Source organism: Molothrus aeneus, chromosome 10, assembly GCF_037042795.1.
Source record: "Molothrus aeneus isolate 106 chromosome 10, BPBGC_Maene_1.0, whole genome shotgun sequence".
NCBI lineage: Eukaryota > Metazoa > Chordata > Aves > Passeriformes > Icteridae > Molothrus > Molothrus aeneus.
Genome location: NC_089655.1, coordinates 19,748,199 through 19,763,539, shown reverse-complemented (window position 1 = coordinate 19,763,539; position 15,341 = coordinate 19,748,199). Strand labels below are relative to the sequence as shown.

The following is a 15,341-nucleotide window of genomic DNA, read 5'->3' as shown; positions in this document are numbered from 1 at the left end:
TAAAGTAAAGAGGTAAAGCTGTGCTTTACTGCTTAGTAATGTCAGGGACCTCTTTTTAAAATAAACTCTGCCAAAAATTCATTGAGGCATCATCATAAATCTTGGTTTCAAAGCTTAATTTTGCTGGGGAAGGAGGCTGAATTCCAGGCATTAGAGTGACAATGTGTCCTTGTGTGGATCTGCAAAGTGACCATCAGCTGTTGTATGAATGAAGATTTCTCCAGAAATGATCAATTTATTGAGCCTTTGGCCTTATAATACTTTTTATGTAGATGCAACCAGCCCAGCCTTTCTAGACTGCATTGCCAGGGTCAAGACTTTCACCTTCTGGTGTTGGAAGTGTCACTGCTGGCTGTAGGAAGGACGGGACTAGAAGTATGGACAGCCAACACTGCTGCCTTTTCCTACCAGGCTTTTGATTTTCTGACATCTCTTCCAAGCATAACTCAACTGGTAATTGCCACTAAGGAATAGCACTAGAGAATATTGATTTCTTACAATGCAGGCCTAATGCTTTCCTTCTTTGTTTCAGCTTTTATGCCTCAGACCTTACTTTGGCTGATATTTTGCTTTGTCCCTCATTTCAGGTTTTTGATGCACAGCTAACTCCACCATATCCCTTGTTAGATGTTAAATGCTGCAAATTCCATCTGAGATGCACTGAGACAAGAAGTCCCTGCCCACCAGTGCTCCTTGGGTGTGCCACACGTGGAAGTGCCTTGAAGTTTTCACAGGACATGAATATGGGGCAGGAGGGTGATCACTGCATGCCAAGGTGAGGCTTTCCTTCAGATCTGACTGGATTTCACACTGATTTATCAGTGGGGTTTAAAGTGCACTGTCTGTAGGCAGCATTCTTGAGTTATCCAGAGTTTCTTGGCACAGAGGAGTTTCTGCATATGCAGTTTTTGTTTGACAAGGGTTCTCCACTGTCTTTCCCCAACTGCCCACTTCAGAATTCAGAATATCTCTAAAATGCTCTGTATTTTTCCATGATGTGCCAGTTCTCACCAGCTGTGATTTTCCAATAGAGTAATGCACTATAAGGCAGCCAACTGACTTGTAAAAGGATATGAGTTTGTGTGCCAAGGAGAGTTTAGCATAATGTTTCAACTGGAAATGTAAAACACAGTTTTAAAGTAGGAAGACAAGAAATTCAAAATGTATATAAATATGATATGTATAAATATTTTTTATTTTGTTTCAAAGTTTGTCTTACTCTGCTGTGTATATGGCATCTGAGACACACTGAACATTTTTAGCACATAAGAAATAATTCACCTAGTTTATGGACACAAAGCAGTGTATAAACCATGTAGCTCAATAAATGCTTTGTTTCCAATTCTTATGTGCATGACATATCTGGAATTATTCCAGAAATTCATACCAAGGTAAGTCCTGCCAGCAGAATGAAGTTACAACAGAAGCCTTGGGTAACTCGTGGCACCTGTACCAGCAGTGCAGGAGGAGTGTGCTTTAACCCACGCCTGTGCCTCGTGTTCACCCCTCTCCCCAAGCTGTGCAAGGCCATACCAAAGTGCCACTGCTTAACCACTGCTCCCATGGCCCAGGGGAGCTGTCTCACAGGCTGGGCTGCACAAGCCACACCTTCTTATTGAGGTGCTGACACATCTTAAATAAGAGCAGAATTTGCTCTCTCTTTAACTGGTCAGTGGCCCTTTGCACGGCGTTCTTGGGCAGCTCTCCCAGCTCCTCCTGAGGTAATTAAATATTGATCTTGCCCCTTTTGCAGATGAAAACGCTCATGCTGTGTTTCAAGAAAGGATCACTTTTTCATGGTGTCATGGTTCAACCCCAGCCAGCAATTCAGTTTCACAGATCTGCTGCTCCCCAGCGGGGCTGAGGAGAGAACCAGAAAAGTGACAGGCGGAAAACGCATGGGTTGAGATAAAGACACTTCAGTAGGGAAAATTATAGCACACAGTGCAAAGCAAAGCATGGAATTCATTCCCCACTTCCCATGTCCAGGCAAGTGTGCAGCCATCCCCAAAAAAAACGGGTTCCATCACCCCTGAGGATGGCTTGGGGAGACAGACCATCCCTCTCTGCATGCATGTGCCCCTTGCTGCTTCTCCCCAGCTGAGCATCATGCCCCCATCAGGGATGGGACACCCTTGGGTCACCTGGGGTCTGCTGTCCCAGCTGTGCCCTCTCCCAAATCCCTGTGCCCCCAGCCCCCTTGCTGCTGGAGGGGATGAGGAGCAGAAAAGGCCCTGACAGAGTCAGTTCTGCTCAGCCATAGCTAAAACATCCCTGTGCTATCAACACTTTCCAAAACACAGCCCCACATTAGCTCTAGGAGGAAAATTATCTCTATCCCAGGCAAAAGCAGCACACAGTCTGTTACTCTAGTTGATATAATTTTCTAATTAAGGTATAATTAATATATAATGCAGTAGAAATACTAGGTAGGAGTGAAATTGTGACCATCTACTGTTATTGAAAATGTTCTATGAACCCCATTATGCCATTGTACAATTATTCACTAAATGTCAGTGATGTGAGGAGCACAAACAAGAAGTCGCTGTTATTAGACATGCTTTTATTATGCAGTCTAACTGAGAGCAATATTGTGTTTAAGAATAAGCAGGGAAGTAAAATATGAGGGATTTTGATCACAGAGAAATCAGTTTTACCGTGTGCTGTAAATATTACTGAGGCAGCAGCGTGCCTACTTTTCAGAAGCCAGAAAACGAACAAAAAGAAGGCAGGAATATAATGAATTTTAATTTGCTGCAAATGCAAACTATTCAATGTATTTAGTCTTTTGTTTTTAATTTTTTTTTCTTTGTTTTGTTTTTTTTTAAGTAAGGTAATATACATATTTTGATCACTTTGCTGGAACCTCAAAACATGGAAATACGGCACCAATGAGACTCGAAAGCTCCATCAAATGCCTGCTGAAAAGTGTCTGTTGCTGGCACAACTGCAAGAGCTTTTGCTATTTTTTCAACCAACATTTGCAGCATTTCCCACCTAGTGCAGAAAATGGTGGCTGCTTGCATAAACATATATTTAAGGCTTAAAAGAGCCAACTCTGAAGTTAGTCCAACTGTTGGTGTTTACAGAGGAGTGAGTGTGTCGGGAGAGCAGCTGCCTGTTCATCAGCTCTCTGTGGCAAATCTGCCCTTGAATTCAGCAAAACAAGAGTTAAACTTTCATTCCTCTTGCAGCTGAAGTACAGCTCTGGTGCAGTGCACTCCTGCACCATCCTCCACCTTGCCTTTTGTGTATGGTATAATTATCAGATTCATAATAATAACTCTTGCATATAAGTACTGTACTTACCCGAGGGCAACCTGGGAGATTTTACATTTGCAAGCCCCATTTTGTTCTTCTGTAATAAAACTCTACACTGAACATAGGGTGGCACCAGGCAAACATCAAAATGTCTAATATTTAGTAGATAGGGGATGAAAACTATGATATACTCTTGCAGAGAAATGAAGACTGGTAGATTGAAGACAACTAAATTAATTAAGCCAAATACATAATTATTTAGCAATTTATTGACTAGATATTCAATGAATATATTCTTGTTTATCAGATTAAACAATAATTAAATTAGTCTTCATAACAGGGGAATGAGACAAAGGTTTTTCTTTAATTTTACATTCCCATTTAAGGTTTTCATTTAAGCAGATTTTAATAACCTGGGAATGCAGAACTGTACAATCTGTGGGAAAATAGCAGGACCAAGGAAGTTATATTTTAGTTTTATACAACAGAGATTTGTTCAATAACCAGGTCAGCTTTCCTAGGAGAAAAGAAAGCAAACAAACCCAGCCTCCCACCCAAACTTAATTTGATGCAGATGAATGAAACGTCAGCAGACTTTTGGCCCTAAGTGGAAAGGGGAACAATGAAAGGCAGTTCTTTTTGTTGGGAGATAATTTTTTGTTGTTTTACACTTCTGAGATTTGAAGCCTGCCTGAAAAAAATTGCAACTCAAATATAGGTCTTTGTTTTTAAAATTTTGTTTTTCATTTATATGAACACAGGAAGCTTGGGAATATCTCATTTTATTGCTTCTGTGATTATAGAAAAGAAAAATCTGTAACTTTATGTGCTGTATTCCTGTGCCATATACTAGATTAATAGCAGCAGAAGATCATTATCCAGGCTAAATTTTAACCCATTCTCAGTGCAGTCCTTTGGGCCTGTCTCACTGGGGGCTCTCCTATAATCTATGGCATTCATTTGAGTCTAAACCTCTGGTTTTAATGGTGTTGTCTCCCTGAACCATGGGCTGTAGAGTGCTGAATACCAAACATTGTTCAGTACACCCTGATGTGAAATATTTCCCTCTCTGGTAGCTGTGCCACATCATAAGTGTTCCAAAAACCACGTGGATGAGGTGCTTAGCAAATGCTTCAGTGTTGGACCTGGTCCTGTAAGGTTGATAACTGGTCTTGATGACCTCAGAGGTCTTTTCTAAGCTTAATAATTCAATGATCCTTATCTGGAACCTGCACATGGCCCTTCCCAGGAAACTGAGTACAAAACTTTTGCTTTTCCAGCCCCTGGGTGCCTGTGTCTCTACTTGTCCCTCTCTTCTCAGCTGAAGTGGCTTTCCCTGGGTGAGCTGCCGAGGCAGTGTGATCCCCAGTGCTGCTGCTGCCCTCTGCATGGCTGCTTTTCTCACCTCAGAGCAGGGGCAGCCACCCCTGTGAGTCCCAGGTTTTGGGGAAACCAGGGAGGTCACAGAGAATGTGGAATTAGAGGCAAGTAAGGGCTGAGGAGAAGAACTGCAACAGCAAGGGCTGTGCTAGAGGGGGGCCAGGAGCTGGAGGGAGTGCAGAAGGCTTAGAGGGGTTGTTTTATTCTGAAAGCCAGTTACTGCATGTACAGAAGGTATCACAACCCTGGGATGTGCTTTGGTATATTTTCTAATCTCTGTAGTGGCAAGGAATCAAACTAGTGCTGGCAGTGTGGAAGTGCCTCCAGCAGCCAGTGCAAGGCACTGAGGATGGAAACAGCAAAAAGCCTTAAAATGCTTCTCTAACCCTGAAAGGAGCTCTTCCACTGCCCCAAGCCTTTCTAGGAAGGCAGGTACCCCCAGCACTGGGCACGTTGGATGCCATGGCTGGCTGCACTCACTGGGGGAGCTTCATAACACTGACAAATGGCCTGGGGGGTCCCTTAACCAAGACCAAGAATGATAGCAGAGCTAATGCACACTCTCCAACACTCTGCACTGTATTTTGGGGTTTTTAGTGGTGTAGCCAAAGTGTAAAAATGGATGCAGGGCTTTAAAAGCTTCCCAATAAAGAGAAAACATTGTTTGAAGCCATGGAAGCTGCATATCCACTGGCACAGCAGCTAGTGCAGTTTGCTTTTCCAGTAGTGCCCTCAAGTACCTTTAGATATTCATATATAAAATGTAAGTACATAACCTGCTGTAAAAAGCTACAGCAGTGCCCTTGGCAAGCTTCCCTGGCCTGTGGAGGGTAATTAAATGTGGAACACAAACAGCTCCAAAATTGACCTCAGTAGATGTCCAGCTTTTTCTCATACAAATGCTGTGAAATCTATCCATGCTAATAAGAGTATTTGTTGTATCTTGATGGAGAATTTTGCCTTTGTAACCTAATCACAGCTCACTAGGCAAAAAGGAAAAAAGGAAAAAAAAATGAAGATACTTTTCCCATCAATTTCAAGAAGGATTTAGATCCCTACAAAGCCCTGCCAGCCTCCAATTCCAGACTGCTGCTGGAGGTGAGCAAAGCAGAAGGATCAGCTTGTTCTGGATGGAAATGTGTCTACAGCAAAGGCCAGCTTGGAAATACAGCTCTGTGTTTCAGCCAAAAATCAGACAGAAATGGTCACAGCTGAAGTGTTGCATCAGGCCCTGGTTACAGCAAACCACACAACTGCTTAGGAAGGCATGACTTCAAATCTGTTCTTTTCTGGTAAAACTGTGAATGTTCCTGTGTCATCCTCATGAGTGCCATGCTTCCCACAAGTGCCATATATAAACAGGAAAAAAAGAGAAACATCTGCATTTTTAATATGCTTTCAAAATGTCTTCAGATAATTTTGTGATTGGAGGTTTTCAGGCATTTACCTATGCTTTTAATGCAATTATGAGATTTATGCTGGTAGATCACCCTCTTGGTCTGTCCATATCAAATGGCTAATGCTAAGCTAGTCAGAAGTGTTTATTAGAAATGGCTTGTGCTATAATTATGAGTTCCCAATTTTTTTTCTGGAAATATAGAAGTTCTGATAAAAACTTTAAAGTAGCTTGATTACTGCTGTCCAGGAGGACTTTACTAAGGAGTTTATAAGAGAAAGTTATTGAGAGGAGGAAAAACAGATCCAACAAATAATCAACTCAGGTCTGGAGGAATGAGATTCAAGTAGCATTTCTGAAGACAGACTTTTGGCACATAGGCAGAGAAAGAAAATACAATTATAAATTAAAAAAAAATTACTGGCTAAGAAAATGAGCAATTTGATACAGATTTACTGTTTAAAAATTGAGGTGCAATATTTGTAGTTAAACATTTATATAAATGAAAGCTGTGTGTATATTTCTGTACAAATGATGAAGGTGACCCTGATTTAGTTCATTAAAAAAAAAAATGGAACATTTAAATATGTAAATGATAGATGAGCTAAGTTTAGGGAGGGTTATCATAAATGTCTGTTATCTTTGAACATGAACATATGCTCACTATGCTAATTCTGTAGGATCCTTAGATCAAATGCTGGCATATTTCAGTGTTTTATATTGCTTTAAATTTTGACTTCAGATTTCATAATTTTCTTTATTTTAAGGTTATATTAAGGCTTTTTTTTTTGTTCCAGTCACCAAATGACAAATTAAGAAGGACCATCTGAAGGAAGAAATTTTCCTGTGTTCCTCTGTTAGCCTTGAGAAGTTGCATCTTGCTGGACACTGCACTGAAAACAGTCCCAAATATGAGACCAGAACCTGACCACTCCATAATTCATAAGTACATTTAATGTCTTACAAAGGTTAAACTTTATTGAAATTTTCCTTAAAAATGCATGCCTTTTAAATTGCTAAGATCAGAATGCCAAATTTTTAAACAGACTGGTGGCTCAAGGTTGCTGGTGTCTGTATGTACTTGAAGTTTTGTTTTAAGAGATGATATTTGTCACAAAAGAAAAATATGATTTCATGTATGGAAAGAAATTCCTCCATTCCTAATTGTCCAAGAAACATTCCTGTGGGTTTATTCCTGAAAACTTACAGAAACAGATTTTTTGATGCAATGAGGGGATGAAGTTTGACTGCTGTTTTATAAATCTCATTACCATTTTTAGGCTTTTCTTTAAGCTGAAGATGATAGTAGTTTATATTTTCATTTCAAACATGACCCACAAAACATTTTCCTATTAATTTAAGCTTTTGCATCTCTGTTTTGTGCCCCCACAAGAGCTTTTTTGTTAAGGTGTAAATATGTCCCTAAAATAATGAAAGTGCCATTATCACCCTTTTATTCATTTAGGTGCCCAGGAAAGGAACTGCAAATGCATTTATCTAAAAGCATCTTTTTAGTATAAAGAGATAACATTAACACAAGGATCTCTGCAGACCATTAGTCTGGTTCTTCTCTAATGTGCTCTCCCTTGAATTTTGTTTACCAGAGTACAGTGTGAGATAAATGGCAGGCACATCTGGCAAGAGGCACTGGAAGTTTTCACTCATTGCTCCCCTCTCTCTCCTGGCGCTGGGCTGATCCACAGAGTGAGTATTCATTAAATCCTTTTCTCCAAGCTGTCTTTGTCCTGTATGGCTGAATCCCAGCAGAGGAGAGCAGGTCACTTAGCATTAAGTGACATTGTAAAACTGCTGCCCTGTGTCTGAAGAATAAAAACCACAGGAGGTTCTACATGTTGTAGCATGAATCCTGAAATTCCTTTTTTTTTTTACAGAGTAGACAGCTGGGGGTTTTTTTTTGCCTCATCCACACTCTGTTCCCACATGGCTCCTGGAATGTTCTACAATACCTCCAGTGATACACTGTGGGAACAGGTGTGGGACAATGGAACAAAACCTGGAACAATGTTGTGAAAAGATATCAAAATATTTCACTTAAGAAAAAAATGTTCTGACTCTTTGTACTTTTTCAGATGATGGTATTTTGACCTTTTGGAAAAAAAGGTCTGAAATATTTGCTCTTTGAATTAAATGACAAATAGGGATTTTATGTGTGTAAGTATCCATTGCTTTCCTGTGTAAACTGTCCTGCTGGCTGCCTATCTGTGATAAACTCCTTTGAATTTGAGTTTTTTAGCATTAGCTTCTAGCCATTGCATGAAATTAAACAATATTCTACCCTTTATACCAACCATAAAAATGAACATTAGTCCGAAAATTTTACAAGAGGAGTCTGCAAGATCAGCCGGGCTACTGGTTATTGTATTAAAGCATTGACAATGATTTTTATATCAGAGACAATGGCTATGAGGAGTTATGGTGAAGTGTGGCCTTGTAGGGCAGTCTTGTCACCACCCATGTGAAAACAAAAAAATCCAAATAAGCTTCAGCATCTCCAATTTAAAAAGTCAACTCTGTGGTTTTGTTGTCCTCTAAAACAATTTGGCAAAGCCTCTCTAGCACAGGGTTGGGTTTTTTCAGTCAACTTAGAGCCAGCCACTGTTCTTGGACTCAGGTTGTACTCCAGTCTTGGGTGCTTTAAGGATGTAAAGAGAGCAGAGGGAAATTTGAGGGAAATGACTTGGCATTTCTCAATTATTGCTAATAGGATTAGAAAAGTGTTGAATTGTCACTGGAGGTTTTGATATCTCCTAATAAAGAAGACAATCTGCAAGCAATACTCGCAACCAGCTGTTGCTATTTATGGTGCAATTCTGTTTGGCTGGCAGAGCTGTTTGATTTCCAGCACTCAGGACCTTCACTGCCTTTTTTCCAGGCTGAGCCATCCAGGTTTGCCATCCTGCCTGGACCCAGCAGCTGCGGGAGCCACAAAGTTGGGATGGATGTCCACTTTTAATAAGAAGGATAAAACAAAGCAGGAAGGAAGATTTGTCTCAGGTTTTCAGTCTCAAATACTTTTTAAACTGATCAGGCTGTTTGGGCAGGTGACACCTGTCCAGGTGATTGTCCCCAAGCTGAGGGTCAGACCCTGAGGAGAGGGTTCAGTTGTGTTAATTTATTGTCTCTGCTTACAGCATGTACAATTTTGCCCCTGGTTTACTCATGATGTAACACTTATATAATTTACTACATAATGTGGCTGCATGTCCAAAGTTTTTAAAGTTTCTCACAAAACCAGAATTTAATGAGATTTTAATGATTTTCATTGTCCTATTTTGTTCATTGATAAAAGATATGATGAGAAGGAGATTTTTACCTTTTCACTGTCTGTGAGAAAGAAGCAAACTAATGTACGTATACTTGGACAAAACCTTTTGAAATACATCTTTCTTGGTTAAAATAGCAAAATCTAGCATATTAAATCCCTGAAATTTATGAAAATAGGCATAGTATATTGAATTTTCTTGACCCAATGCCACTCCAAATTTCCATTTCCAAATTAATCCATTTCCAAATTAAGACACTCCAAATTTTATTTTAATTTTAAGCTAACTAGGTAATAGTGTTTGCAGAGAAAAGTATTCATATGAGATAATTTTTTTTAGGTTTTAATAATAAAGATAGGTTATTTCATATATTACCTCACAGCAGTGTGAGGCTGGGAAATTTCCTTCCATTTATTCCTTATTTTTAAAAAGTTATGTGAATGTGATGAAGTTAAAACAAGTCAGAGAATTAGTTCTAATAACAGAGTGTGTTATTATTCAGTGGAGGTGCCAAGAAAATAGGTTTTCTTACAAAAAACAAAACTAAACAGTAAACAAAGGACACTTAAAAACATTTGTCTGTGGACAATCAGCTGGTCTTGGTGTTTAAACTGCACTGACAGTCCTTGTCCAAATAACAAAGGGTGAATGTTTAGACATCACCTAACCTATTGGAATAAATTGGAAATACCCTATAAAGAAAGAAGGGTTGACATTTTATGTTACTAACACTCCCTTAACACCAGGGAGTGTGTCCTGATATGAATCAATCCTTTGATAAAGACAGAACACAAAAAATTCAAAAAGCAACTCAGATTAACAGAATAATTTAAAGACATTTATAGCCCACTTTCATTGCCACATTGTGCCAGAAGAGCAAAGCAGCAGAAGTGATATATAGATCATTGATTTTTATCCCTTTCAGAGCAGCCCTTCTTAGTATTTTTAATGAAACATTAAATTATTGTAATGTAAACTGTAACAGAATGGCACAGTTTTATACTTTCTTAATTGGATGCTAATATCCATGTCAGTATTTGCATGAAAAATGGTGTACTAAGCCAAAATATCAAGGTTTTTAAAACTCATAATCATTCTTCTGCTGATACCATCTGTCAGCTTAATCTTCACCTTCCAGAATTCAACGAAGAGGGTGCCTTCAGGGGAAGGAAAAGAAAAAAAAATTACAGTTATGAAAGTACAGTAAATTGAGTTTAAACCATGGGCCTGAAATATACCCATTTGATTATATAGGAATTATTAGTTATTAATTGTCAAAGTTGGAAAATTATTAAGAATTGGTGTTGGGGCACTGTCAGTCGTCATCCCTGGAGGAGGGGATGGAGATGGGATGGAGGGATGGAGAAGGAAGGGATGGAGAGGGGATAGAGATGGGTTGGAGAGGGGATGGAGATGGGATGGAGATGGGTTGGAGAAGGGATGGAGATGGGATGGAGATGGGATGGAGAAGGGATGGAGAGGGGATGGAGAGGGGATAGAGGTGGGTTGGAGAAGGGATGGAGAGGGGATGGAGATGGGATAGAGAAGAGATGGAGAGGGGATGGAGATGGGATGGAGAAGAGATGGATAGGGGATGGAGAGCAGTGCAGATGCACGGCTGGCACAGCAAACCCCTGAGGAGGAGTCACAGATCTGCCTCTCTGAGAGCAGCTGGAATTCCCTCTCCAGCAGGGGAAGTCTGTGTCCCCTCTGCACTGAGTGGAGAGCTGTGTGTGCTCCTGCTGTGTGTGTCTGAGCTGTGTGTGTCTGAGCTGTGTGTGCCTGAGCTGTGTGTGTCTGAGCTGTGTGTGTCTGAGCTGTGTGTGTCTGAGCTGTGTGTGTCTGAGCTGTGTGTGCCTGAGCTGTGTGTACCTGAGCTGTGTGTGTCTGAGCTGTGTGTACCTGAGCTGTGTGTACCTGAGCTGTGTGTGCCTGAGCTGTGTGTGTCTGAGCTGTGTGTGTCTGAGCTGTGTGTGTCTGAGCTGTGTGTGTCTGAGCTGTGTGTGCCTGAGCTGTGTGTGCCTGAGCTGTGTGTGCCTGAGCTGTGTGTGCCTGAGCTGTGTGTGCTCCTGCTGTGTGTGTCTGAGCTGTGTGTGCTCCTGCTGTGTGTGCCTGAGCTGTGTGTGCCTGAGCTGTGTGTGCCTGAGCTGTGTGTGCCTGAGCTGTGTGTGTCTGAGCTGTGTGTGCTCCTGCTGTGTGTGTCTGAGCTGTGTGTGCCTGAGCTGTGTGTGTCTGAGCTGTGTGTGTCTGAGCTGTGTGTGCCTGAGCTGTGTGTGCCTGAGCTGTGTGTGCCTGAGCTGTGTGTGCTCCTGCTGTGTGTGTCTGAGCTGTGTGTGCCTGAGCTGTGTGTGTCTGAGCTGTGTGTGCCTGAGCTGTGTGTGTCTGAGCTGTGTGTGTCTGAGCTGTGTGTGCTCCTGCTGTGTGTGCCTGAGCTGTGTGTGCCTGAGCTGTGTGTACCTGAGCTGTGTGTGTCTGAGCTGTGTGTGCTCCTGCTTCATTCTTCACAGAGCTCAGAAGGGTTTGGACTGGAGGGGACCTCAAAGATCACCTCGTTCCCAGCCCCTGCCAGGGGCAGGGGTCTCACCCACTAAATCAGGTTGCTCAGAGCCCCACCCAACCTTGATTCTCCTCTGAGCTTGTCATTTTTACAGCCCCCCTGCACATTGACAGGAGGTGGTGTTTGCTGGAGCCTCCAAGGCAGCACCTGGAGAATCTTGGCTTCAGGTTTTCCAGCTGGGGTATGAGGTACAGTGGGAGGAGTGGGATCCAAGGAAGCCAAGGGGGAGAAGAAATATAATCTTCATATGGAAAAATCTTATTTTGGCATAGAAAATCAAAATTGTTCCAGCAAAATTTTCTTCCAGCCTCTGGAAGAAGGCTGGAAGAAAATGAGCACCCATGGCCCTCTCCAGCTCCTAACAGGGAAGAAAAGATCAGAGAGGATCAGAGCTATAGCATCCGAGAAGTAAGGTTTTTTTCATTAAAACTATTTTCATAATGTCCAAAGTAAAATGAAGCATGGGGTTAGCTGAACAGGGTGGGCAAGTTGGCATAGGGAGAAATAATGTTAGGTTCTGCCTTGCAAAGTAGTCTTTTTTTTGTCCCAGGATCTAGTTAATGTTTGATAAATCTTTGCAAATTTGAGGTTTCATAAGGTTTTTGTATGTATGTGCATACATAAATATACATACTTCTATATTTATTTATTTATATAAAAGATATTGCACTTTCATTGTACTTTTTACTTTGTACTGCTCCCCATGTCTCATACAAGTTTTCTGAATTATTTGTCCTATGTTTGCTTATCTGTGATTCCAGAATGACTTCAAGTGATCCTCCTGAGCAAATTTCCCAGGATCAGAGTCCTCAGACTGACATTCTGGTAAGTTAATAGCAGAAGACTCTTTCAGAATACTTTAAAAAATGGGATCCTTATTTTTCTTTTCTCTTTCTTCCTCCCCACCCTTTATTCAGAAGCAATTGCAGATAACCACAGGGAGGGAAGTGTCTCATATATTTCCTTGTAAGTTGTTTTAATCCTCAAGTAGTTTATCCTACTTCCATTTATTAATACAAGGCAGAGTCTAAAGTACACAGAGACACAACACATATTCATTTAGTAGTGACAGGTTAACCAGGCTTTCTAAAGAATATTAGAGTCTGTTCAGTCAGTGCCACTCTCAGGATCTTTCTTTGGTCCATTGTGGGGAATCTGAATGAGGAATTAAACTCCCCTATCAGATAATAATCAGTCATTCTGATGAGAGAGAATTTCCATAATTTATCTGCCAAGGTGAGTTTGCACACAGGGCAGAGGAGCAGCCAGAGGCAGGGAATCCACTTCAGCTGGCACGAGCCTATTGAAGCCTCAAACAACACAAAGGCTCCAGGTTGCTCCTTCCAAAGAGACTTTTTTACTGCAGGACATGGAATCACCTCCCTTCTGGAGAAGTTAATTGTGGTTACACCAAAGGCCAAATTAATTTCATCATCAGCTTACAAATCAAAGTTGGGTCAATAAGGACCTATGTACTACTTCAAATAATAAAATCCCTTAGAAGGGGAGGAATTATTTGCCCTCCCTTTGAAGTATTTCTCTTGGGAAATGAAATGGAGAAGGGCAGAAAATGACACCACCATCTATTTTATAAATTCTAAGTGTCTTTTCACATTCATAAGCCTTTAAGCCAGAGCTTCTTGGCTTTTCATGTTTTTTCAAAGGTGATTTGAAACTGTTTTTTGTTAGCATGCTCATCTTACTTTTGGGTTTCACCTACACATTTCTCTAGAAGTCCACTTTAACTCAAAACCTGGCAAGTAATTTAGCACTTATTTATTGAAACATGTGCATGAACCTTAAAACCACCAGACAGTTGCAGCACAAACATCTGTCTCTTCAAAAGATAACACCCTGTCAAAATGCCCCAGAGCAAAATCCCTTGCCTTGGTTTGAAGTAGAAGCAGCAGCAGCAGCTACAGTAGTTAGAGAGCAAGTATTTTTGGAAAGATGACAGCTGGGTTGTCAGACATTAATGCTGAATTACACAATGCTTGTATGCTACAGCAGAGATGTAATAAGCAATTATTCTTACATTATCATATATGGGGCTGCCAAAGTACTGTCTGAGAGGCAAGATAAAGGGCTCAAGGTCTGCACTGGTTCCATTGATGCTGGGGGGTTTCCATCAAATGGAGTTAAGTCTATTTTCAGTCTTGTCATCTGAGGAAGTATCAGCTTAAACATCTGTCGTGGCAAAGAGATATCAACAAATGGCATCTCCAAGGCAGAATTATCCCCAGCATGAGAGAAGCAGGCAAGCTAGTTACTGTAACTGCTGCTGATCAGAATTTAGCTTCTTCATCAGCAGATTTAGTACGGAGAGTAAAATCATATTTACTTAATCTTTAGCGTTGGAACTCTCGACAAATTTCATTGTATTTCACATATGTCATTTTTACACAGCACTGTTAAAAAGATCACTGCAGTCTTCAAAGAAAGTAAGAGGTCTCTGGGTAGTATTTATTTAGATCTTTTCTCATCTGGAAAGAGAAAATAAAAGAACTCTAGTCAGGGAGAAGGATGAGCAAACATATTGAATAGCTCCTTTGTCAAAGAAAACAGCCAAGCAAGCCTAGGGCTGGAAAACAAATGACTGGGGGTGATATGGCACAGGTCTGTGCAATTATAAATGAAGAAATTAAGAGAAAGGAATTTCTCACTGTTTCTCAAAATAGAAGAAAAAAAGGACAGCAAATGGGCTGTTTGGGTTACAGGATCCAAACAATCACAAAGTCATTTCCCAACACCCAGTTTAATGATCAGTTTAGTTAGACTAGTTAGTTAAACAACTAGTCAAATTCATGGCTATGAGCCAGAAATATATTTGAAGTTAAAACTCCAGCAGCAGAATTGATGGAAGGAAAAAACTCCATTGAGGACTTAGTAGATGTAATTTCTGCCTCAGCTGCAAAGTCTTACCCTTGTAATTTCTCCCTTGGTATGCACTGCTGGAGAGTGGCTGATGGCCCAAACCAGACCTGACGTGGATCTTCTCATGCTCTAAATCACAAGGCTGGGAATTTAACTCCTTCCAGTTGTCAGGAACCCACTGAAGTCAGGTGACCCATGCAGATTTATTCTGAGCCTCTATGTATTTGTAACTATCAGAAAAAAGGAAGGACCTCAGGAAAACAAAGAATATAACCAGAAAAGTTTCAAGAAAAGTTATTCAAAAGTCTTTTCATTACCTTAAAATTACAACTACCAGAAATTTTATTTGAAATAATTGTGTGGTTTTCCAAGAAGCATCATTCAACAGCTGCTCCATCTCAGCTCCTGGCAAAGCTGGTAAGGACAATTCACCAGACAGATTTTCAGTCAGATTCCTCAAAAATGATTTTTAGCCTCGTCTCATACTTCTGGTTTCTTAGATTTCAACTCAGATTAAGCAGTAACTCATTCAGAGAGGACATGAAAATAGTTGAATCCAACACAATTAAACAAATTCACAGTCAAGTCA

General features: G+C 40.7%; 1 long non-coding RNA gene across 1 annotated transcript; it reads right to left on the bottom strand.

Annotated features, from left to right (window-relative positions):
• Positions 1-9,676: 9,676 nt before the first annotated feature.
• LOC136560777 (uncharacterized) lies at positions 9,677-14,932 on the bottom strand. The gene is made up of 3 exons (XR_010784202.1): positions 14,801-14,932; positions 13,914-14,361; positions 9,677-10,478 (listed from the first exon to the last, which is right to left on the bottom strand). It is a non-coding gene; the product is annotated as an uncharacterized lncRNA (long non-coding RNA).
• Between the last annotated feature and the right edge of the window lie 409 nt (positions 14,933-15,341).